This window comes from Taudactylus pleione, unplaced genomic scaffold, assembly GCF_031769625.1.
Source record: "Taudactylus pleione unplaced genomic scaffold, aTauple2 ptg000316l, whole genome shotgun sequence".
In the NCBI taxonomy this organism is placed as follows: Eukaryota; Metazoa; Chordata; class Amphibia; order Anura; family Myobatrachidae; genus Taudactylus; species Taudactylus pleione.
In genome coordinates, this window is record NW_028284717.1 from 924,259 (window position 1) to 949,196 (window position 24,938).

Sequence of the window (24,938 nt, forward strand, 5' to 3'; positions counted from 1 at the left end):
TGGAAGAGAGCTGTGGCATAATAGAGGGGTTTATTTTTTTGCAGAGCAACAATAATGAAGCTCTCAAGGCACTGAATTGATAATCTGTTTGATGATACAAATACAGATATAGAAGTGCAGTAAGTTTCAATGAAAACTCAATTTTATTAAGCATTTTTGGACATATAACCAGAAAGTTGCGGTGGATGTTTTGAAACCAACGGGTATGTTGGCATCGTCGTAGCTAGATGGCAGTGCGCCCTGTGCAGCACTGCCGTCCCTCTCCGCCCCCTCCTCCCCCCCCTGAGCTCTTACCCTAACTTCTGAGGGGAGGAGGGAGGGCGGGATCTTGCGCCGACTTTCAGTGACCCCTGTCCGGCGCGCACCATTGCCGGAGGTCTCTATCTGCAGACCTCCGGCACAAAGAAGTATGTGGCCGGTGCCGCTGGAGGATGGCGCCCGTTGCACATAACCCCTCAGCCCCCCCCTGGTTACGGCCCTGATGTTGGAGTCTTGGGGGGGTGAGGGGGGATCTATACATTATCCATTCATTTCTACAAAAGTGAGTGAAAATTAAAATTTTCACCTACTTTTGTTGAAATTAAGTATCAAGGCCATTCATTATATTCATTATATATCTCCTGCTTACCTTTCAGTCCCGATCTGGCACGCTGTCCCCATACAATAATATATGGACTGAAATTTATCAAGCTCCGAAATGTCTAAATTTTCAGAGCTTGACAGCAGAAACTTCCACCATCTTCATATGGTATTTCTTCCCGGACCCGCACTCCTTCCTATCGGAAGGAGGCCCCGGGTTGCAAAAAGGGACTCTTTCAAGTACTTCCGCCTCTGTTCGGTTCCGTCCACTGGCCATCGTAAGTTTTGTGACATTTAGAATTTGCATATTCTTTTATTACTGCAATTGCAAAATAAAGAGTTAGCTATAGTGTTAATATATACAATACAAGTACAATCATGTACTGTATAAATATTTTAGAGTGCTCTAAATAATTAGTCACTGATAAGAAGGTTGAATACATCTCCATCTAGAACTAATCCGGTGGTTCCACCTCTATGGAATCCCTTTTACCCTCTCACTGCTGGGAAAGTCAATCCTACAGTACTTAGAGATGACCGGCAGGTCAGGTGATGTAACCAGCTGAGGGTGGCGGGGAAGCGCACGGAAAATAAATAAGGCATTTATTCACTAAAAAACACTCATTATTCATTTGGGGTCATACAGCTGATTCCTATTATGGCTTATTTATTTGGCTTTTCACCCTTTAGTAAATAGACCTGTAAAAGAAATTACAATGGTATAATAGATAGAAATGCATTGGTGCTACATTTGCCTTCATATATTGTTAATAAATGGAAGTATTATTGTTACTATAACGGACAAAGCACACATTGCCTTTCTATAAAAAAAAAAAATCTAGATCCACCCTTTCCAGCAACCGTATTGTTTTGAATTGAAAGTGGTAGATAGACAAAGCAGAGGAAAGAATCAGGGTCAGTTACCCCATCAGTGTAACCTCTCACCTCCATGCTTCACCTGCTGGGGACTCTTCATGGAAAGCAGAGCTGTGCAGCTTAGTCACACCAACAGCGCCATCATCTGGTGACCAACCATATACAACACACCAGCTCAGTCACACCAACCGCGCCTTCACCTGGTGAACAACCATATACAACACACCAGCTCAGTCACACCAACAGCGCCATCACCTGGTGACCAACCATATACAACACACCAGCTCAGTCACACCAACAGTGCCATCACCTGGTGACCAACCAAATATAACACACCAGCTCAGTCACACCAACAGCGCCATCACCTGGTGACCAACCATAACAACACACCAGCTCAGTCACACCAACAGCGCCATCACCTGGTGACCAACCATATACAACACTCCAGCTCAGTCACACCAACAGCGCCATCATCTGGTGACCAACCGTATACAACACTCCAGCTCAGTCACACCAACCGGGCCATCACCTGGTGACCAACCATATACAACACTCCAGCTCAGTCACACCAACCGCGCCATCACCTGGTGACCAACCATAACAACACACCAGCTCAGTCACACCAACAGCGCCATCACCTGGTTACCAACCATATACAACACTCCAGCTCAGTCACACCAACTGCTCCATCACCTGGTGACCAACCATATACAACACACCAGCACAGTCACACCAACCGCGCCATCACCTGGTGACCAACCATATACAACACTCCAGCTCAGTCACACCAACCACGCCATCACCTGGTGACCAACCAGATATAACACACCAGCTCAGTCACACCAACAGCGCCATCACATGGTGACCAACCATAGCAACACAGCAGCTCAGTCACACCAACAGCGCCATCACCTGGTGACCAACCATAGCAACACACCAGCTCAGTCACACCAACAGCGCCATCACCTGGTGACCAACCATATACAACACTCCAGCTCAGTCACACCAACTGCGCCATCACCTGGTGACCAAACATATACAACACACCAGCTCAGTCACACCAACTGCTCCATCACCTGGTGACCAACCATATACAACACACCAGCTCAGTCACACCAACAGCGCCATCACCTGGTGACCAACCATATACAACACACCAGCTCAGTCACACCAACAGCGCCATCACCTGGTGACCAACCATATACAACACTCCAGCTCAGTCACACCAACTGCGCCATCACCTGGTGACCAAACATATACAACACACCAGCTCAGTCACACCAACTGCTCCATCACCTGGTGACCAACCATATACAACACACCAGCTCAGTCACACCAACAGCGCCATCACCTGGTGACCAACCATATATACAACACACCAGCTCAGTCACACCAACAGCGCCATCACCTGGTGACCAACCATATACAACACTCCAGCTCAGTCACACCAACCGCTCCATCACCTGGTGACCAACCATATACAACACACCAGCTCAGTCACACCAACAGCGCCATCACCTGTTGACCAACCATATACAACACACCAGCTCAGTCACACCAACCACGCCATCACCTGGTGACTAACCAGATATAACACCAGCTCAGTCACACCAACTGCGCCATCACCTGGTGACCAACCATATACAACACTCCAGCTCAGTCACACCAACCACGCCATCACCTGGTGACCAACCAGATATAACACACCAGCTCAGTCACACCAACAGCGCCATCACCTGGTGACCAACCATAGCAACACAGCAGCTCAGTCACACCAACAGCGCCATCACCTGGTGACCAACCATAGCAACACACCAGCTAAGTCACACCAACAGCGCCATCACCTGGTGACCAACCATATACAACACTCCAGCTCAGTCACACCAACTGCGCCATCACCTGGTGACCAAACATATACAACACACCAGCTCAGTCACACCAACTGCTCCATCACCTGGTGACCAACCATATACAACACACCAGCTCAGTCACACCAACAGCGCCATCACCTGGTGACCAACCATATACAACACACCAGCTCAGTCACACCAACAGCGCCATCACCTGGTGACCAACCATATACAACACTCCAGCTCAGTCACACCAACTGCGCCATCACCTGGTGACCAAACATATACAACACACCAGCTCAGTCACACCAACTGCTCCATCACCTGGTGACCAACCATATACAACACACCAGCTCAGTCACACCAACAGCGCCTTCACCTGGTGACCAACCATATACAACACACCAGCTCAGTCACACCAACAGCGCCATCACCTGGTGACCAACCATATACAACACTCCAGCTCAGTCACACCAACCGCGCCATCACATGGTGACCAACCATATACAACACACCAGTTCAGTCACACCAACAGCGCCATCACCTGGTGACCATCCATATACAACACACCAGCTCAGTCACACCAACCACGCCATCACCTGGTGACCAACCAGATATAACACCAGCTCAGTCACACCAACAGCGCCATCATCTGGTGACCAACCATATACAACACACCAGCTCAGTCACACCAACAGCGCCATCACCTGGTGACCAACCATATACAACACACCAGCTCAGTCACACCAACTGCTCCATCACATGGTGACCAACCATATACAACACTCCAGCTCAGTCACACCAACAGCGCCATCACCTGGTGACCAACCATATACAACACACCAGCTCAGTCACACCAACAGCTCCATCACCTGGTGACCAACCATATACAACACTCCAGCTCAGTCACACCAACCGCGCCATCACCTGGTGACCAACCATATACAACACACCAGCTCAGTCACACCAACAGCGCCATCACCTGGTGACCAACCATATACAACACACCAGCTCAGTCACACCAACCACGCCATCACCTGGTGACCAACCAGATATAACACCAGCTCAGTCACACCAACTGCGCCATCACCTGGTGACCAAACATATACAACACACCAGCTCAGTCACACCAACTGCTCCATCACCTGGTGACCAACCATATACAACACACCAGCTCAGTCACACCAACAGCGCCATCACCTGGTGACCAACCATATACAACACTCCAGCTCAGTCACACCAACCGCGCCATCACCTGGTGACCAACCATATACAACACAGCAGCTCAGTCACACCAACAGCGCCATAACCTGGTGACCAACCATATACAACACACCAGCTCAGTCACACCAACCACGCCATCACCTGGTGACCAACCAGATATAACACCAGCTCAGTCACACCAACAGTGCCATCATCTGGTGACCAACCATATACAACACTCCAGCTCAGTCACACCAACAGCGCCATCACCTGGTGACCAACCATATACAACACACCAGCTCAGTCACACCAACTGCTCCATCACATGGTGACCAACCATATACAACACACCAGCTCAGTCACACCAACAGCGCCATCACCTGGTGACCAACCATATACAACACACCAGCTCAGTCACACCAACTGCTCCATCACATGGTGACCAACCATATACAACACACCAGCTGAGTCACACCAACAGCGCCATCACCTGGTGACCAACCATATACAACACACCAGTTCAGTCACACCAACAGCGCCATCACCTGGTGACCAACCATATACAACACACCAGCTCAGTCACACCAACAGCGCCATCACCTGTTGACCAACCATATACAACACACCAGCTCAGTCACACCAACCACGCCATCACCTGGTGACTAACCATATACAACACACCAGCTCAGTCACACCAACTGCTCCATCACATGGTGACCAACCATATACAACACACCAGCTGAGTCACACCAACAGCGCCATCACCTGGTGACCAACCATATACAACACACCAGCTCAGTCACACCAACAGCGCCATCACCTGGTGACCAACCATATACAACACACCAGCTCAGTCACACCAACTGCTCCATCACATGGTGACCAACCATATACAACACACCAGCTCAGTCACACCAACAGCGCCATCACCTGGTGACCAACCATATACAACACACCAGCTCAGTCACACCAACTGCTCCATCACATGGTGACCAACCATATACAACACACCAGCTGAGTCACACCAACAGCGCCATCACCTGGTGACCAACCATATACAACACACCAGCTCAGTCACACCAACAGCGCCATCACCTGGTGACCAACCATATACAACACACCAGCTCAGTCACACCAACAGCGCCATCACCTGTTGACCAACCATATACAACACACCAGCTCAGTCACACCAACTGCTCCATCACATGGTGACCAACCATATACAACACACCAGCTCAGTCACACCAACAGCGCCATCACCTGGTGACCAACCATATACAACACACCAGCTCAGTCACACCAACTGCTCCATCACATGGTGACCAACCATATACAACACACCAGCTGAGTCACACCAACAGCGCCATCACCTGGTGACCAACCATATACAACACACCAGCTCAGTCACACCAACAGCGCCATCACCTGGTGACCAACCATATACAATACAAAAATATAGTTTCATTTTCATTTACACTTTGCTTTATCTTAGTGACCAATATAATCTCCTCTCTCTAGGGGGTATATTTACTAAAGTGCAGGTTTCTAGAAGTGGAGTTGTTGCCCATAGCAACCAATCAGATTCTAGCTCTTATCTTTTAGAAGGTGCTAAATAAATGATCAGTCAAATCTGATTGGTGGCTATGTACATCAACTCGACTTCTAAACACCTGCACTTTAGTAACTATACCCCTAGGGCTCATTTACTAACATTGCATTTGGGAGCAGCATTTGCACTAAGCCACAGCAACAGGTTATATTTTATCTTCCCAGTGTAGTTAGCCAATAAAGCAAAATACCCGATTCTTTGTCACGGTGTAGTGCAAATATGCAGCCTACATGCAGTGTTAGTAAGTTACAGTACAGTAGTTCTTCTCATTATTGGGCCTGATTCAGACCCACTCGCGAGCGGCTGTACGCTCGCAAGTGGGTCGATGGTCTGCACTGAGCATGCGCACGACGGAGGGAGCTCCGTCGTGCGCATGCGCCAGACACGACGAGCGAAGGACTTTCCTTCGCTCGTTGTGTCCGATCAAAGGGGGCGTGCTGTCAATGTTGATTGACAGCACGCCCCCTTTGGTGGGCGTGCCGGGGGCGTGCCTCCCTGACGGGGGCGTTCCCACGGGAACGCCTCCCGTCAGAAGCCGGCCCACTGACATCACTAGTGATGTCAGTGGGAGTGATTTTGGCTCTGATAGAGCCAAAATCACTCCGGAGCTTACGGTTGAAAACCTCAACCGCAGGCTCCGGCTCGCAATTTCGATGGTCGCGATGGTCACGACCATCGCGGCCATCAAAATGCACGCTCGTATAGCCTGTGGGTGGTGACCCACAGCTATACGAGCGTCCAGGAGGACGCTCCATGAAAAAGGAGCCCGGCCCTCATGCAGAGCGTGCGCTCTGCTCAGAGCGCACGCCCTGCATGAGGGCCGGGCTCCTTTTTCATGGAGCGTCCTCCTGGACGCTCGTATAGCTGTGGGTCACCACCCACAGGCTATACGAGCGTGCATTTTGATGGCCGCGATGGTCGTGACCATCGCGACCATCGAAATTGCGAGCCGGAGCCTGCGGTTGAGGTTTTCAACCGTAAGCTCCGGAGTGATTTTGGCTCTATCAGAGCCAAAATCACTCCCACTGACATCACTAGTGATGTCAGTGGGCCGGCTTCTGACGGGAGGCGTTCCCGTGGGAACGCCCCCGTCAGGGAGGCACGCCCCCGGCACGCCCACCAAAGGGGGCGTGCTGTCAATCAACATTGACAGCACGCCCCCTTTGATCGGACACAACGAGCGAAGGAAAGTCCTTCGCTCGTCGTGTCTGGCGCATGCGCACGACGGAGCTCCCTCCGTCGTGCGCATGCTCAGTGCAGACCATCGACCCACTTGCGAGCGTACAGCCGCTCGCGAGTGGGTCTGAATCAGGCCCATTGTCTTTAGTAAAGGACTGCACTGGGCAGTGATCTGTCTCCATTAAGACACATGCAGAAACACATAAGCTGGGTGGGCTGTGAGGTCAGAATAAGCATTGCTTACCTGTCCATGCTATACTTGGTACTTGGGCTGTACCCTATATATATATATATATATATATATATATATATGTGTGTGTGTGTGTGTGTGTGATATATACCGATAATAAACTAGTATCCCACAGGGACCCATAACCTCGTATCCTACAGGGAGCAGTTCACGTTTAAGTTTTGAAATGTATTGAGTGTATTTCCTGTGCCTTACTACCAAATGTAGGGGTCTATTTATCAAGCAGTGAAAAGCGTGGAAGTTGCCCATAACAACCACTCAGCTTTGAAGTAGAATTTATCAAGTACAGTCTATCAAATAATAGGCAGGAGCTGATTGGTTGCTATGGGAAATTTCTCCACTGGTCCACGTCTCCACGCTTTTCACTGCTTGATAAATAGACCCCACAGTGTGTACAGGGATTTCAAATAGAGTGAAAAAACTTTTGAACAGCAAATTACAGCAAGTATCACACAGAAGAAGCAGCTATAGAGTGAGCTAAACTGAAATTCATAAGCCTGTGTCAGTTCACTAATAACCAGTGCCGTTGACACCATGGCCCTCATTTTGTGGCCTGAACCAATCATAACACTGCATTCCCAAAATGGCCGCCTACCTTAGTCTCATAGTCAATATACACACACGGTAACCAGTTTCTCTTTCTGCTATGCCATTCCATAGCTATATTTAATATGCTGAGTGCTGGCGCGCCATTATATTGCAATTATACAGTAAGTAGGATTCAGTCATTTCCATTTCTTGGCCACAATGAACAACAACACTTGCTGTTTACATGGCCCTAGTGAAACAAATTCCTCCTGACTCTCTTCCCAGTAGAGTAAAACCAGTGGAGTTTTTAGATTGACTGAAAATGAAAACATTAAAGATATCCAGTAATTGATGATGGAGGATGTGATGTGTTCAGCGTGGAGCTCCGGTGCTTGTCACATTGAAATATGGAGTGACAGAACTCGTCATATGGTGAAGAGGGCATATATAGAGGTAGTCATTTATCTCGATCCTCCCGGAGTGCAAGTGATTTAAACAGCGGCCCTGATATAAATTGTTTCAATCTGCAGCTCTGACATATATACGTCAAACATATGTAGCGCCCTTTACACAGCTGTTAGTGGTGTCGGTGCACAACTTGGTTCTGGTCACTCTGGTTTCAAGTCTGACAGAGTACCTACCTCCCGCTCATGTACCTCCAGGCTAACACACTCTCTTTACCTCTCTGGGATCTGTCTGTGGAAGTGTAGGAAAGGCGCCTTTAGACAGTCAAGTTTGGTTTTAGGTATATAGTAAACCATTATAAGTACACCAATGCAGCACACAGTATAGTAGGTATAATCAAGTCTCCCGAAGACCTTCTGAGAAAATCTAGTCTTTATTAAACATTTCCGTTACAAGCTTATTAGTCACAATAAAATTGAAGTGTACACCGATGTGGGTGCTCAAGAGCTGACACTTCATGCCTTGAGGATGACTCCTCCATTTTGTCATGTATACTGTCCTCTGGAGCAGCTTTCTTGCCTGAGCATAGCTGTCACGCTCCCTTTATTATATTCCCAGCTAAAATTCATGGGATCGGGGTCTCTGCCACCAAGAGTTTCAGTTTAGAGTAGACTGATTCGGTGTAAGAGTGGGGCATTATGGGCCTACCAAGGAATGCAGTGGTACAGGTCCGAGCATAAGGGCTGTGGCAAGCCACTAGAGGGTGTGAGGCCAGCCACTAGAGAGGGCCTTGGACAACTATTACAGAGGACATGCAAAGAACGGGGTCTTATAAAAGTGGAGACAGAGGTGTGTCAAGGTAACCCAATTTGATTGGCAGTTGGGCTACTCTTGGTGTAGTTTCCATAGAAACAAACCAAGCACCGGAGTACACAGATGATTCTGCTCCACCAAGGTACTGACCACTAGAGATGGGGGTGAGGCCCTCAGTCCCTGTACACCTGTGGGCCAATTCTACCCTGGACTGATTTAACGATTTAGGGCTTGATCCACTATCGGACTCAGCATGCCAATAACTACTGTATACTCAATGGCTCTACAGCTCTGCTTGGAACTCTATAGTGTCCTCCTCTGAACTCTGCCTATTGTGTTTTGTCATTGGTATTTCACGTATTCTCAAACCTTCTACACACAATTCGCAAAACAAGGTCATAGCAATCTCAATGGCGCGGACTCAACTGGAATCCTGCTCACTTCTATCTTGGCTTCTTGGGTCTCAGCTAAGGGTGGATACAGTAGTCAGACTAATTAAACTCAGGGTCTGATTCAGCAAGTAACGCAGTTGCTAATACGCACGCAATCGGTCGATTGTTGCTTTCTGCGCATGCGAGAACTAGCTATTGTGATTCGGACTGCATAAATTATCCACTGCGATGCCCTACGCCGTCTGAGGCCTGATAGCGTGCGCTGAAGTTAGCAATTTCTGAGTAAAGTCAAATGTGCGTGAGGCTATGATGGTACTCGATTGTACCGATGGTTTCGCAGTACTGCTAAACATTATGGATGTGTGTAATGTAAAGTGGGCGTCCTTATATAGAGCAGCGACGGCATAGCGATAGCAATGGATTAGCATACTATCGCAGTTGAACTGCGTGCGTAATCGCTATTGCATTCGCAGTTGCGTTCCGTAGTGAATCAGGCCCTCTGACCTCTATCATCAGAGATGTTATGGGATTACCCAGGTTTATTTAGAATTCCTCTGTCTTCACTAAGGGCCTCATTCAGAGACGGACGCAACGTGTATATTAAAGCAGTTGAACTATTATTATCGGTAACCTGCGCATGCGTCTAAGGCCCTCATTCAGAGCCGCTCGCTATTTGTGGTCGTTCGTTTTCTAAAAAGGGGTGGCTATTCAAATGAACCGTTCGCACTTTGCGGTCTGTTCACGCCTCTAAGTCTGAACGAGCGAGCAAAACATGCGAACGTAAATTTGAAAAATACGCCCCCTGGCCGCTCGCACCATACGTCATGTCCGCTATTTATTAGATTAATCGAGTACATCGACCAGCGTATGAACTGCTCGCTATTCTTGTGGTTGGTTTTTTCAACCACTATTTTGCGAGCAGTTCTGAGTTAAAAAAAACCAAGTGACGTGGTCAATGACGCTGCTGGATTAATTATGCACTCCCTTAAAACGCCCGTTTTGACCTTTAACCACGCCTGCGATCGAATTTCCACTCCCCGTTTTCAAGCACCTTCCCCTGTTACCACCCACATACGCCTCTTTCTGTCACTCAAAATAGCAGGCATTCGCTATTTTGTGAGCACATGAATTTCGGCCGCACTGACTGGTTCGCGCATGCATATAATGATCCGTACGCATGCGCAGTTGGGCAAACATCGCTCGGAGCGAACGAGCTGCCACTTACGAGTGGCTCTGAATCAGGCCCTAAGTGTGATTGACAATCAGGAAGCATTTGGGGGGAGGAAATGGGGGAATGGCGGCAAAAACCGCAGGCGTGTCGCGACCATTTTCAATGCGTGTCGCAGCCTGCACCTGAAATACCGTATGCAATAAAAATGGCTCCCACGCCTCAGTACAGAGTCATAGGTTGAGTTTGTCTGGAGTACGTTGTATGATGCAGATTTCTCACTCATTATTATAGCATATTATTGCTAGTTGCTAATATGCTCCGTTCCTCACATCACACAAAGCTTCCTGTCTTCTGATTGCGTCCAATTTATATTATGCATTTTATAGGACGGGCAATGCCAGGCTTGTTCCAGCTTTATCCTTGGCTGCACCATCAAGGTCAGTTTGTTCTCGTTCTGGCCGCAATCTCTGTACATTCAATGAAATAAAATTCCCTTGAGCTCAGTTTTGGTGTTTTCCTAGTTACATCCTAGAATTTGCTTCTAATATTTAATTCTGTGATTCTGACGACTATTTCTTTGCAGACAATACATGAAGCGCAATGACATCTGCCACTGATAATTGTCTATTATGTGAGATATGAATGTGTCTTTAGGCCTTGGCAAAACAACTGGTAAATCATTTCCTAAAACTAATTTTTCATTATCCAGAATTGTTAGTTTTTTCGTTCTTGTAAAACATCTATTATATCTCCGAATTTGTAATAATCTTTGGCATTTTCAAAATTCAGACTTCTAGTTCCACTAGAGAAAAAAACAAATATATATATTTTTATTAGGATTAAGTTAGAATTACTTCTTCCGTACAGACTATTTGTGGTACTATTTCTTATGGGGTTCCCCTCTTAAAATTCGATTTCATTATTTAACCGAATGAAATGGCAACAAAATGAAACATTGTTTTAGTGATATATACACATTTTCCTCTAATAAGTGAATATCATACATGCAATATACTGTATGCCATTGTTTTGTATGTTACAAGTAATTGAAACTACACTATGTAGACAAAAGTGATTGAGCATCCTTGCGCAAGTGAAATGCACACCATTGCACACCATGCATACCATCGCACACCATGTATACCATTGCACACCATGCATACCATTGCACACCATTGCACACCATGCATACCATTGCACACCATGCATACCATTGCACACCATTGTACACCATGCATACCATTGCACACCATGCATACCATTGCACACCATGCACACCATTGCACACCATGCACACCATTGCACACCATGCATACCATTGCACACCATGCATACCATTGCACACCAGTTCCAAATGGCCACTAATGTGGCGGTTTCGACAATAACACTGCACACTGCAATTCACCTGTATTCAATTACAGGTGAAAAGTCAGAGGACAGACTTTTCGCCATTATCGCTGCTTTTTGTGGGGATAAAGTATCGGGCACGTGCCCGCTTATCCCCGTATTCAATTAGGAATCTGTGGAATCGGGAACCGGCGGAAAGGTAAGTAGCGTAAACTCCTGTAAATTTTCAGGAAGTCAGCATGTCACCCCCCCAAATATGGACTGACATAGGGGATCACTGTGGGATCCCCCGAATTGGCCAGCTAAAGGTATTAGGGCTTTTTAAACGGTGTCGACAGGTGTTTTTTTTGCGTATTTAAGTAGGTGGTGAAGAATAGTATTTAGCAGGTTTTTTGGGGGAAAATAACTACTCCCATCAAATTTGGGGTACATGAAAATGGGTGCAAGCATATTTTGAAGTCCCTAAAGTTATTTTAAAACATTCTTCAAAAATGCACCTGTCGCAACCACCCGCAATGAAGAAAACTCCTGCTGCATACTTGGGGACCCCCCTGAGTCTACTTCACTAGTTTTTAATTGTGTCCCCCAAACAATTTTTTTTTTCTCCCACAAAATCAAAGTAAATTTTTTGGGGGGTTTCCTAAGGGATTTTTTAAAAATGTTTTCGACACAGATTAAATTAAGGGGACATTCTAAAGACTACAGGCTACTTTTTTATTATTATGCACCCCTAAACCCCAATTCTGCACTTTTTTCGCCATGTATTACATGGTTAAAACTTATCCCCGTTTTTGTAACAAAGAATTTGCACACCGGCGAAAAGTCTTTGAAATTGAATATGGGGATAATTGAAACAGGCGAAAATGACGTCACCGGCGTTAAATTACCCGTTTTCGCCTCAAATTGAATATGGCCCTACATAGGGAGGCCCATGCACTTACAGTTCTATGGAAACAACAAATGTCTTTATCAGGGCGACAATGCCACCTGTCATATTTCCAGGGCGACGCTGGACTGGTATACAGATAATTCGGTAACCCGGATGGACTGGCCAGCTCTGAGTCCAGATCTTAACCCCAATGAGAACCTCTGGGATGAATTGGAGCATCGGGTGTGTTCTAGGCAGACTAGACCTTCCTCAGTGTCACAGTTGGTCATTGTACATAAGGCGGAATGGCAGAACATATCACCTGCTGTGTCCAGGATCTTGTGGGCAGTTTGCCAAGAAGGGTGTCTGCAGTAATCACTGCATGTGGTGGTCCTACACAGTACTGACGTCAATAAAATCACGTTGATCTATTTGCTGTCAGCGTCCAGTCACTTTTGTCTACATAGTGTAGAATTATGTACAGTATTATATATTTATATAGGGCCTGATTCAGAGATGGACGATAATGCGATCGCAGCTGCGTTTTTATGCTAATATGTGCAAAGGTCACCCGAGCATAAAGACGCCCACTGCTGCCTTCTTACCTGTTGGCGATGACGCATACCTGCGTAAATATCGGTGACATTGACGCACATCAATAGACCATCTTGCCCTTGCGGAAGGTCTGGCCGGCCGCAGACTCGGCAGCTCTCCTCACACGCAGAGCGCTCTCATGCTGCGTATGCAATCACAGTGGCTAATTTATGCACGGCCCATAAAACGGCGTTCTAACGTTACAGGCACGCCTGGGTTTTTCTGACCACCCCCCGTTACCACCCCTGAACGCAGTCCCACCCATCACTCACTTTGCGATGGATTCCTATGTGTGTCAGTAATCGCAATGCAATTGCTGCGCGTGCATAGTGAGGCTTAAACGCACGCGCCACGGCAAACAATCGCTTGATCTGCGCAAGTAATCGCCAGCTTCTGATATTTCTCTCTGTACTTACTGAATGTTACAGAAAGTGATGCCTGGTAAAACTTAAGTAGTTTGACCCAGATGGTTCGGAAGCACCAGAGATTATGCGTTTCACCAGCCATATAAGCAGGGGCGTCTTAAGAAGTCCATGGGCCTGTGTGCCAAAGTAGTGCTTGGCTTAATGGCAGGGTAAAGGCACACGGAACGATATAGGCAACGATACGATTTCTTTAACGATTTTCCTTGAACTCCTGAGCACTCCCGCACAAACGATATTGTGCATACACATGGAACAATTGTACAAACGATATAGATGGGTCATTAACGACTGCAAATCATCAACGATATATCATTTGGCAGCAAACAACCTCACGATGCATCTTCTGTCTCCTTAAGTTTAGCCAAGTATCCCCCCACACTCCGTACCTAGTCACTGCACACCCTACATCCATTATAGTTACGCCACAGCCTATGTACAGTACTTCATAACCCCAAAACCATATTGTGGCTTATAACCTTATAAAAATGTTTAAGGTTATTGGCTTCCCAGGCCTGAAGGAAGTTTGTGAGCCATTACCACCAATTATAAACTGCCAATGATCTTGAACTAGTTTCTCTGGGACCCCCCCCCCCCCACCCAAATGACACCTTTGCACATGGTGGTCGTGTCCATTTTGAAAGTGGAATTAAAATTCATGAGAAAACAGACCCATAATTCACTGGTCACTGGTGAGTTAATTGGGAGCGTTCTTCTGACAATATCTGCCTCCATTGAGTGTAACGATTGGGTATGTTTCTCAGATAATACATGGACAAGGTTCTAAACTCCATGAAGATCTGACCTGGTTCAAGGCCATACACGTCAGTTTGCTTGTGCCCATGAGTTTTGTGGTGGCCTGATTTATTCTGTTATATGCACTTAAAATAACACAGCAGACACCATAAATCAAAACTTCTTTGAGCAGAGAATATTCTTTACGTAAAGGTTACCGAAAATTAAATGTCCAGACTTGTGATATGAAAATCTCTGTATTCGGAGCCCTAAACCAGCCACAAATCCAGCTGGCCGGACGTGAACCTGGAATGGAGCCGCCTACTCTGTCTCTTGAAGTTTTCCCAAGAGCTTAAAATTTGCCGTTTCAAAACTCATCTTTGTATATTTATGTTAAGTTCAGGAAATTCCTCCAAACTTTCCCCAAAACTGATTCAGTGATTTTATGTCTCTGAGACAGTGCGATAGGCACTAGTGGGAGGTTAGGGTTAGGCTGAGGGACGGGATTCTTAGGGATAGGCACTAGTGGGAGGTCAGGGTTAGGCTGAGGGACAGGAGACTTAGGGATAGGTACTAGGGGGAGGTCATGGTTAGGCTGACGGATGGGAGGTTAAGGATAGGCACTAGGGGGAGGTCAGGGTTAGGCTGAGGGATGGGAGTTTAGGGATAGGCACTAGGGGGAGGTCAGGGTTAGGCTGTGGGATGGGAGGTTAAAGATAGGCACTAGGGGGAGGTCACAGTTAGGCTGAGGGATGGGAGGTTAAGGATAGGCACTAGGGGGAGGTCAGGGTTAGGCTGAGGGATGGGAGTTTAGGGATAGGCACTAGGGGGAGGAGGTCAGGATTAGGCTGAGGGACGGGAGGTTAGGGATGGGCACTAGGTGGAGATAAGTTAGACCAAGGGATGGGAGGCTTAGGGATAGGCACTAGTGGGAGGTCAGGGTTAGGCCGAGGGACAGAAGTCTTAGGGATAGGCACTATGGGGAGGTCAGGGTTAGGCAGAGGGACCGGAGGTTAGGGATAGGCACTAGTGGGAGGTCAGGGTTAGCCGAGGGATGGGAGGCTTAGGGATAGGCACTAGTGGGAGGTCAGGGTTAGGCCGAGAGATGGGAGGCTTAGGGATAGGCACTAGGGGGAGGTCAGGGTTAGGCAGAGGGACAAAAGGCTTAGGGATAGGCACTAGTGGGAGGTTAGGGTTAGACTGGGATGGGAGGTTAGGGATAGGCTCTAGGGGGAGGTCAGGGTTAGGCTGAGGGATGGGAGTTTAGGGATAGGCTCTAGGGGGAGGTCAGGGTTAGGCTGAGGGACGGGAGGTTAGGGATGGGCACTAGGGGGAGATCGGGGTTAGGCCGAGGGACGGGAGGCTTAGGGATAGACACTAGGGGGAGGTCAGGGTTAGGCTGAGGGATGGGAGTTTAGGGATAGGCACTAGGGGGGGGTCCGGGTTAGGCTGTGGGATGGGAGATTAGGGATAGGCACTAGGGCAAGGTCACAGTTAGGCTGAGGGATGGGAGGTTAAGGATAGGCACTAGAGGGAGGTCAGGGTTAGGCTGAGGGATGGGAGTTTAGGGATAGGCACTAGGGGGAGGTCAGGATTAGGCTGAGGGCCGGGAGGTTAGGGATGGGCACTAGGTGGAGATCAGGGTTAGACCGAGGTACGGGAGGCTTAGGGATAGGCATTAGTGGGAGGTCAGGGTTAGGCCAAGGGATGGGAGGCTTAGGGATAGGCACTAGTGGGAGGTTAGGGTTAGGCTGAGGGATGGGAGGTTAGGGATAGGCACTAGTGGGAGGTCAGGGTTAGGCTGAGGGACGGGAGGTTAGGGATAGGCATTAGTGGGAGGTCAGGGTTAGGCCGAGGGATGGTAGCCTTAGGGATAGGCACTAGGGGGAGGTCAGGGTTAGGCTGAGGGACAGGAGGTTAGGGATAGGCACTAGGGGGAGGTCAGGTTTAGGCCGAAGGACAAAAGTCTTAGGGATAGGCACTATGGGAGGTCAGGATTAGGCTGAGGGACAGGAGGCTTAGGGATAGGCACTAGGGGGAGGTCATGGTTATGCTGAGGGATGGGAGGTTAGGGATAGGCACTAGGAGGAGATCAGGGTTAGGCTGAGGGATGGGAGTTTAGGGATAGGCACTAGGGGGAGGTCAGGATTAGGCTGAGGGACGGGAGGTTAGGGATGGGCACTAGGTGGAGATAAGTTAGACCAAGGGATGGGAGGCTTAGGGATAGGCACTAGTGGGAGGTCAGGATTAGGCCGAGGGACAGAAGTCTTAGGGATAGGCACTATGGGGAGGTCAGGGTTAGGCTGAGGGATGGGAATTTAGGGATAGGCACTAGGGGGAGGTCAGGGTTAGGCTGAGGGACGGGAGGTTAGGGATGGGCACTAGGGGAGATCAGGGTTAGACCGAGGTACGGGAGGCTTAGGGATAGGCATTAGTGGGAGGTTAGGGTTAGGCTGAGGGATGGGAGGTTAGGGATAGGCATTAGTGGGAGGTCAGGGTTAGGCCGTGGGATGGGAGGCTTAGGGATAGGCACTAGCGGGAGGTCAGGGGTAGGCCGAGGGACGGGAGGCTTAGGGATAGGCATTAGTTGGAGGTCAGGGTTAGGCCGAGGGATGGGAGGCTTAGGGATAGGCACTAGTGGGAGGTCAGGGTTAGGCCGAGGGACAGGAAGCTTATCGATAGGCTCTAGTGGGAGGTCAGGGTTAGGCCGAGGGATGGGAGGCTTAGGGATAGGCACTAGTGGGAGGTTAGGGTTAGGCTGAGGGATGGGAGGTTAGGGATAGGCACTAGTGGGAGGTCATTGTTAGGCTGAGGGACGGGAGGTTAGGGATAGGCATTAGTGGGAGGTCAGGGTTAGGCCGAGGGATGGGAGCCTTAGGGATAGGCACTAGGGGGAGGTCAGGGTTAGGCTGAGGGACAGGAGGTTAGGGATAGGCACTAGGGGGAGGTCAGGTTTAGGACGAGGGACAAAAGTCTTAGGGATTGGCACTATGGGAGGTCAGGGTTAGGCTGAGGGACAGGAGGCTTAGGGATAGGCACTAGTAGGAGGTCATGGTTATGCTGAGGGATGGGAGGTTAGGGATATGCACTAGGAGGAGATCAGGGTTAGGCTGAGGGACGGGAGGCTTAGGGATAGGCACTACGGGGAGGTAAATGTTTGGCTGAGGGACGGGAGGCTTAGGAATGGGCACTAGGGGGACGTTAGAGTTAGACGCTAGAGGGAGGAATAGAACAGGTATACTCACTGGAACAACGCGCCATCAGATGATTCCACTGGAAATGACACTGACATGACCACTGAGACCCAGAAGAAGTGGAAAGCAGGTACAGTAAGTCAATGCTGTGAATTATGACTGTTGACATATTATACCACAACCTGTCTAATAGTTATATAATTTATAGTAAAGAGTGCATTGTTAGTGTATAGCATATTTCAGGTGCCATAGTGAAACCCTGTATATGCTTCCTGCTATATATCAGTCCTATGTCAGTATGTGATTATTATCCTAAATAATGTTTACATTGCTTTCATCCTGTTTAGACTTGTACAGTATATTCTGATTAGACCTCCAAACTTTTCACACTTATGAATATTGTGTTGTATGATAAAAGTGTTTTTACTACAAACGGCCGCGATAAGCCGTTTTCGACAAAAAGTTTTAGCTGGTGACGTCACTTCGCCAGGTGAAAAATTATCCCTGTGTTCAATTCCAAAGACTTTTTGCCGGTGCGGAATGTCAATGCATTGGAATAGGCGAAAAAGATTCGCCTATGAAACTAGGTGGAAAAGTGCAGAATTAAAGAGGTGCAAAATTGCGGGAACCACCCTGCACCCTTGGTTGGGACAGCCCCCAAAGGTAAACTGTGTACCCCAAATTTGCTGGGACTAGTTATTTTCGCCTCAAAAAATTCTAAATGCTATTCTTCACCACTTGTGCAAAGATGCTAATTAGAAGCTATTGAGAGCATTTATGTACCCCAAATACCTTCAGCAGGGCTATTCGGGGATATCCATAGTGATTCCCCAATGTTAGTGTATCTTCTGGGGGGTGTCAGGCTGATTTCCCCAAATTTGACAGCACTTTTCGCCTGTTTGAGTTTCGCCGGGTCCCGTTTTTGCGTCATTTGGAATTGAATAGGGAGAAAAGCAGCCGCACGCAGTCTTTTCTCCAAAAACTCGCCAAGTAGGCGAAAGTCCGGCAGCCGAAACTTAGCCGACTTTTCACGGCTAATTGAATATGCCCCAAAGTATTTGATGGCGTTGTTCGGAATGTAATAAATGACAGCGCACATTTGCTTTTAGTTCTCTTATTCGCAATTGCAATTAAAATCAAAACATTTGGACACATTTTCTTTTCCCTGTCAGAGGAATATAGGCAAACTAATGGGATTTTCTGATATTTAAAAATGAAAAGTGACCAGACCCAGAAAGTGCCCAAGAGGTCTCAGCGCAGGTCGAAGAAAGCCCTAGCAGTGTAGGGGTTAATAAACATAGTGGTTTGTGTTTGACTAACGCATACGATTGATAATAGTTTTCGAGTCTGATAATGATCCGCAGTTTCACACATCGCCCCCTTTGATTTCCATCACTCAGCTTATGACCCCGCTTTGCGAGGTTAAACCAATGTCATTCAACACCCATTGACCCCGAATGAACTCTAAAGCAGTCTTATTGGCTTCTATTTATTTGCAGAGTCATTCATTAATTGTACAGGGAAATGTCCATATTAGCCTTTTGTGGTGTCTTCATTTTGGAAGGGCTGCGTCAATTGTATTAGATTTCATTAAATCATATTTTAGGCCCTCATTCAGAGCCGTTCGCTATTTGCGGTCGTTCGTTTAAAAACAAGGGGTGGCTATTCAAATGATCCGTACGCACATTGCAGTCTGTTCACACCTCTAAGTCTGAACGAACGAGCAAAACATACGCTCGTTTATTTGTTAAAAACGCCCCCTGGCCACTCGCACCATACGTCATGTCCGCTATTTATTAGATTAATCGAGTACATCGACCAGCGTATGAACTGCTCGCTATTCTTGTGGTTGGTGTTTGCTACCACAAATTTGCGAGCATTTCTGGCTATAAAATAACCCAGTGACGTGGTCAATGACGCTGCTGTTTTAAATATACACACCCATAAAACGCCCGTTTTGACCTTTAAGCACGCCTGCGTTCGGATTTCCACTCCCCATTTTCAAGCACCTTCCCCTGTTACCACCCACATACGCCTCATTCTGTCACTCAAAATAGCAGGCACTCGCTATATAGCGTACAAACGATTTTCGGGCCGCACTGACTGGTTCGCGCATGCGTACTAAAAACCGTACGCATGCGCAGATGTGCAAACATCGCTCGGAACGAGCGTACTGCCGCTAACGAGCGGCTCTGAATGAGGGCCTTAGTCCTTTAAATCAAAAATAATCATCTGCATCTAATAAATGCAACATTGCTAAATGTATCTGATAGAGAATAAAGCCAGACGAGCCATATACTTTGTTTCCCTGTGTATTTGTTTAATGTATAGAAATAATTGTGTATATTAATATTTCTCTGGCCTATTCCATAAGGATGTCAGTGATCAGCAGCACTGGCTTACCCTGCAGGACCATTGTCCTATGGTACCATTATATCTAATACCTGTCAGTGGTATTTCTGTGTGGTAGTCACGTAGATACATGATCTGATCATAACCATCAGGAGCAGCATTGTTTACTTAGTAGGTGCCCCAGTGCCAGACAGTAGGCGTACACGTAAACAAATAAGCATAATTAAGCATGTGATAAAATACAAGTACAAGTCATGTTAGAAAAATGATAGGAAGCTCAATGACAGGTTACACAACTCCAAGTATTTATCCCATATGCCTGAGTAAATTAAACAACAAAGCACTAACGCAAAAGAACCACCATACAGTAAGGGGTCTATTTACTAAGCAGTGTTAGGAGACAGAGTGAAAAGTGATAAGAAAGTGATAAGGTGCCAGCCAATCAGCTCCCAACTGTCATATTCCAAACACAGCCTCAGAAATTGCAGTTGGGAGCTGATTGGCCGGCACCATATCACTCTCTTATCACTTTTCACTCCTAACACTCCTTAGTAAATAGACCCCTAAGACATTGCCTACTTTGTTGTGCAAAACTATGCAAATGTTGCAGCCGCAGCGATTTGTATTGAAACGCCCACCAGGGGGGCTTTCCAAATCCTCCGCATCGGACACACATTGATGGATCATAGGACTTCTGAGTAACCCTATAGCCGTGCAGAATGGCCGACGGAACTAATATACCGGAGCGTTAACAAATGTGTACGGGACCGCAGATGCAGGCTGTGACATTCCCCCCTAAAATGCCTGCCTTTGAGTCACCACCCCTCGTTACCTCTCACAAACGCTCCCTGACTGCCAAGCACATTGCGGATAATTCCCCTCTGCGGCCACCGTCACATGACCATCGCAGCACATGCTCAGTGCTACTCCGATTCTTGCGCTGTTGAAAAAAACATCATCCATTTGCGAAAACATCGGCATTGTGTTCATCTGAATCAGGCCCTCTGTTCTGCGCGATGAGAAAGTCTAATCAGCTGTCAGAGGCAGAGGCTGCGCGGGGCTGAAGACATTCCAGGTTAGCGGGAGGCTGCAGGGGCTTCCAGATGCATAAATATCCCTATTTTTACTTGGCAATAACAATAACGAGACCTTCGATTGCAGTTTTCGTGGTACAATTGTCTACAACGTTTTTTTTTTCTATAGAGAACCCCCATTGTTATGTACCGAAAAAAAACCAATGCAATTAAAAATTGAAAATGACCTCTTACTGAGGTCTGACAGTGGACATGTCAGAAATTGTTGACAGGTTCTTCAGCCCGGACCAGATGTCCAAACAGGCCCTTGACTTATGATACAGGCGCACGCTTGGCGCTGCTACTTTGTTGATGCACATGCGGCTACAGCGCACACAAGTCACAAACACAGAAAAAATAAATAGTATTTTTTATTCAGGCACTTTGGGGGTTACACTACCCTTCAACAGACGAGCCAGCCAGCCAGCCAGCCATTGATTTATGACACAGGCGCACGCTTGGTGCTGCTACTTTGTTGATGCACGTGCGGCTACAGCACACACAAACAGAAAAAAAAGAATTGTTTTTTTGTACTTGGGGGGAGCACCCCTGATGGACAGATCACCCCCTGGACAACACTACAACACCTCTTTAGGACTACAGCCTTTATGGGAGGAATGGGTTCGATTCCCGTCAGCGGCAGCCCGACAGGAGCAGAGTGCGATGCAGCGGAAGCCCGACAGCGCTGGAAATCCCGATCGTGGATAGGTAAGTATCCACTAACCTAACCTAACCCCCCTAACTCTAACCCTCCTTAGGGGTGCCTAACCCTAACTTCCCCCCCAAGTGCCTAACCTTAACCACCCCCTTCCCCGCTACCTAAACCTAAGTCCCCCGGGGGGGGTGCCTAACCCTAAGTCCTCCCCGGGGGTGCCTAACCCTAACCCTCCCTCCCCCTAGCCTAACCATAACCCTCCCGGGGGGGGCCTAACCCTAAGTCCCCCCCGGGAGCCCTAAACCTAACCCTCCCCCCCCGCGGCTGTCCACTCGCGGCGCCCGGCATCACTACGATCGTGATGCCGGGCGCCGGTCTCCCGGCGTCGGGGAAATGCGGGCATCTACATCTAGACGCCCGGCATTTCACCCATGCCGGGATAAGACAGTCGGGAAGCCGGCATATAGGCAGTCGGCTTCCCGATTGCTTCCCTTATGGGACACTGCACAACACAGCCCAGCCAGCCCCTATAGACTTTGTAGTGGACACAGCCCCTATGGACAACTGACTGTACAAAACAGCCCAGCCAGCCCCTATGGACAACAGTAGCACAACACAGTCCAGCCAGTCCCTATGGACTTTGGAGGAGTGGACACAGCCCCTATGGACAACAGCAGCACAGCACAACACAGCCAGCCCCTATGGACTCTTAGAGGAGTGGACACAGCCCCTATGGACAACAGCAGCACAACACAGCCCAGTCAGCCCCTATGGACTTTGGAGGAGTGGACACAGCCCCTATGGACAACAGCAGCACAGTCCAGCCCAGCCAGACCTAACCCTCACCCTCCCTCTTCACTGTCCACAGCCGGAGTGAGAAATGGCGCAGACGCGGGTACCTTTTATAGAATCCAAAACCCGCGAGATCTGGAAGGCGGGATGATGACGTTTTGCCTCAATTTTCAGGTCAGCAGAGTCAGGAGGGAAAACCGGAGCCGGACTCGGTTCCCGACTCGGATCGGGGGGGCTCGGGGATTTCTGAAATCCGAACCCACTCATCCCTAATTATATATATATATATATATATATATATATGTATATATATGTATATATATATATATATATATTTATACACACTCTACTATTGGTACATTCAACACTTGAGTCTAGGGTTTAAATTTACTAAGGTTTGAGTTGCCCATAGCAACCAATCAGATTCTACTTCTCATTTATCTAGCACCTTCTAGAAGATAATACCTGGAATCTGATTGGTTGCTATGGGCAACATCACTTCTTAATAGAACTCACATCTTAGTAAATTTTCCCCTAGCTGTATCAAGACTTGGAGGGAGATAAAGTGGATGGAGATAATGTACCAAACGATCAGCTCCTAACTGTCAAATTACAGGTTGTGTTTGAAAAATGACAGTTATAAGCTGAATGGTTGGTAGTTTATCTCTCTCCACTTTGTGTCTTTCTAAGCTTTGATACATTTGGGTTTTTGCATTTCCCCAGAAATAAGATAGCCAGATCTAATATATAATAATATTTGCATTGTATAATGACACCAGACTTATGTCCCATACAGTATTTCCTAGGACTTTTTCATTTCATCCTCTAAACTACTGTGGAATAACTACTGTACTTCCCTGATTATTTTACTGGATTGTGATTTCCAAATATATACATTCTTACTGCAGCTCTTATAGAAAGCGGAAGCAGTGCAGGTATGATTACCCGGGCTCTGATCCGGCAATTCCGTGCTGAGAAGCGAGTGCTCGGACTGTTCCCCTTCCTCATTTCATTATAGTATATTGTTATTTCTATTCCAAATGTTATAGGATATAATGAATGAAAGAGCTTGTAGTCAGTGTGGGGGCGGTAATGTCATGCGCACTGTAGTCGGGAACACTGGACGGCCGATAGCTCTGTTTAAACTCAGCCGTTGCTCGGGAAGTAAACACCATGCACAGTGTTCAGAAAACACCGTAGGATTAGAAGGGAACTATCATGAGATGTTGTCAGGTTTGGAATCATAAACTGTTCAGGAGTACAAGGGACCAATCTAGTGTGATGACTACCTATGGCAGCCCTCTTTTTCATTAAAGCTCGATACCCTTACAATATCAGTAAGGCTTCCTGGCTCTTTTATGGCAGAGTGTACCCACACTTGTCGGCTCCCTTACCCTGAGATCCCACAATGCATTACTCCTTTCTGGCCGAGCGATGTAGGATTTATAGCTGAGCCTATTGTTGCCGCCCTCCCCTCCAAGGCCGTGCAAGGTTTCTTGGCACCCTAGGCATTTCTTCAGCCTTATGCCCCCCCTCGATAGCTAGACAAGCCCTTATACAGTGCCCCCAGTAGTGCCGGCAGTAGTGGTCCCCCCTATGCAATGTCCCCAGTAGTGGTCCCCTCTATGCAGTGCCCCCAGTAGTAGTCCCCCCCATGCAGTGCCCCCAATATAGTGCCCCTTATACAGTGCCCTCAGGAGTGCCCCTTATACAGTGCTGCCAGTAGTGGCCCCCCTATGCAGTGCCCCCAGTAGTAGTCCCCCACAATGCAGTGCTCCCAGTAGTAGTCTCCCCCCCAGCAGTGCTCTCAGTAGTAATCCCCCCCAGTAGCAGCCCCCCCCCAGCAGTAATCCCTGCCTATGCAATGCCCCCAGTAGTGGTCCCACCAGTGCAGTGCCCCCAGTAGGAGACCCCCTTAGTAGTACTCTCCCCCAGCAGTGCCCCTAGTAGTAGTCCCCCCCTATGTAGTGCCCCCAGCAGTAATCCCCCCTATGTAGTGCCCCCAGCAGCAGTGGCGTAACTAGGGTATTTGGAGCCCAGGGCAAATTTGA

General features: G+C 47.9%; 1 protein-coding gene across 1 annotated transcript in view; it reads left to right on the forward strand.

Annotated features, from left to right (window-relative positions):
- CTNNA2 (catenin alpha 2) overlaps positions 1-24,938 on the forward strand; it is a 937,723-nt gene that overhangs the window by 424,774 nt on the left and 488,011 nt on the right. The gene's annotated exons all lie outside the window — the stretch shown is intronic.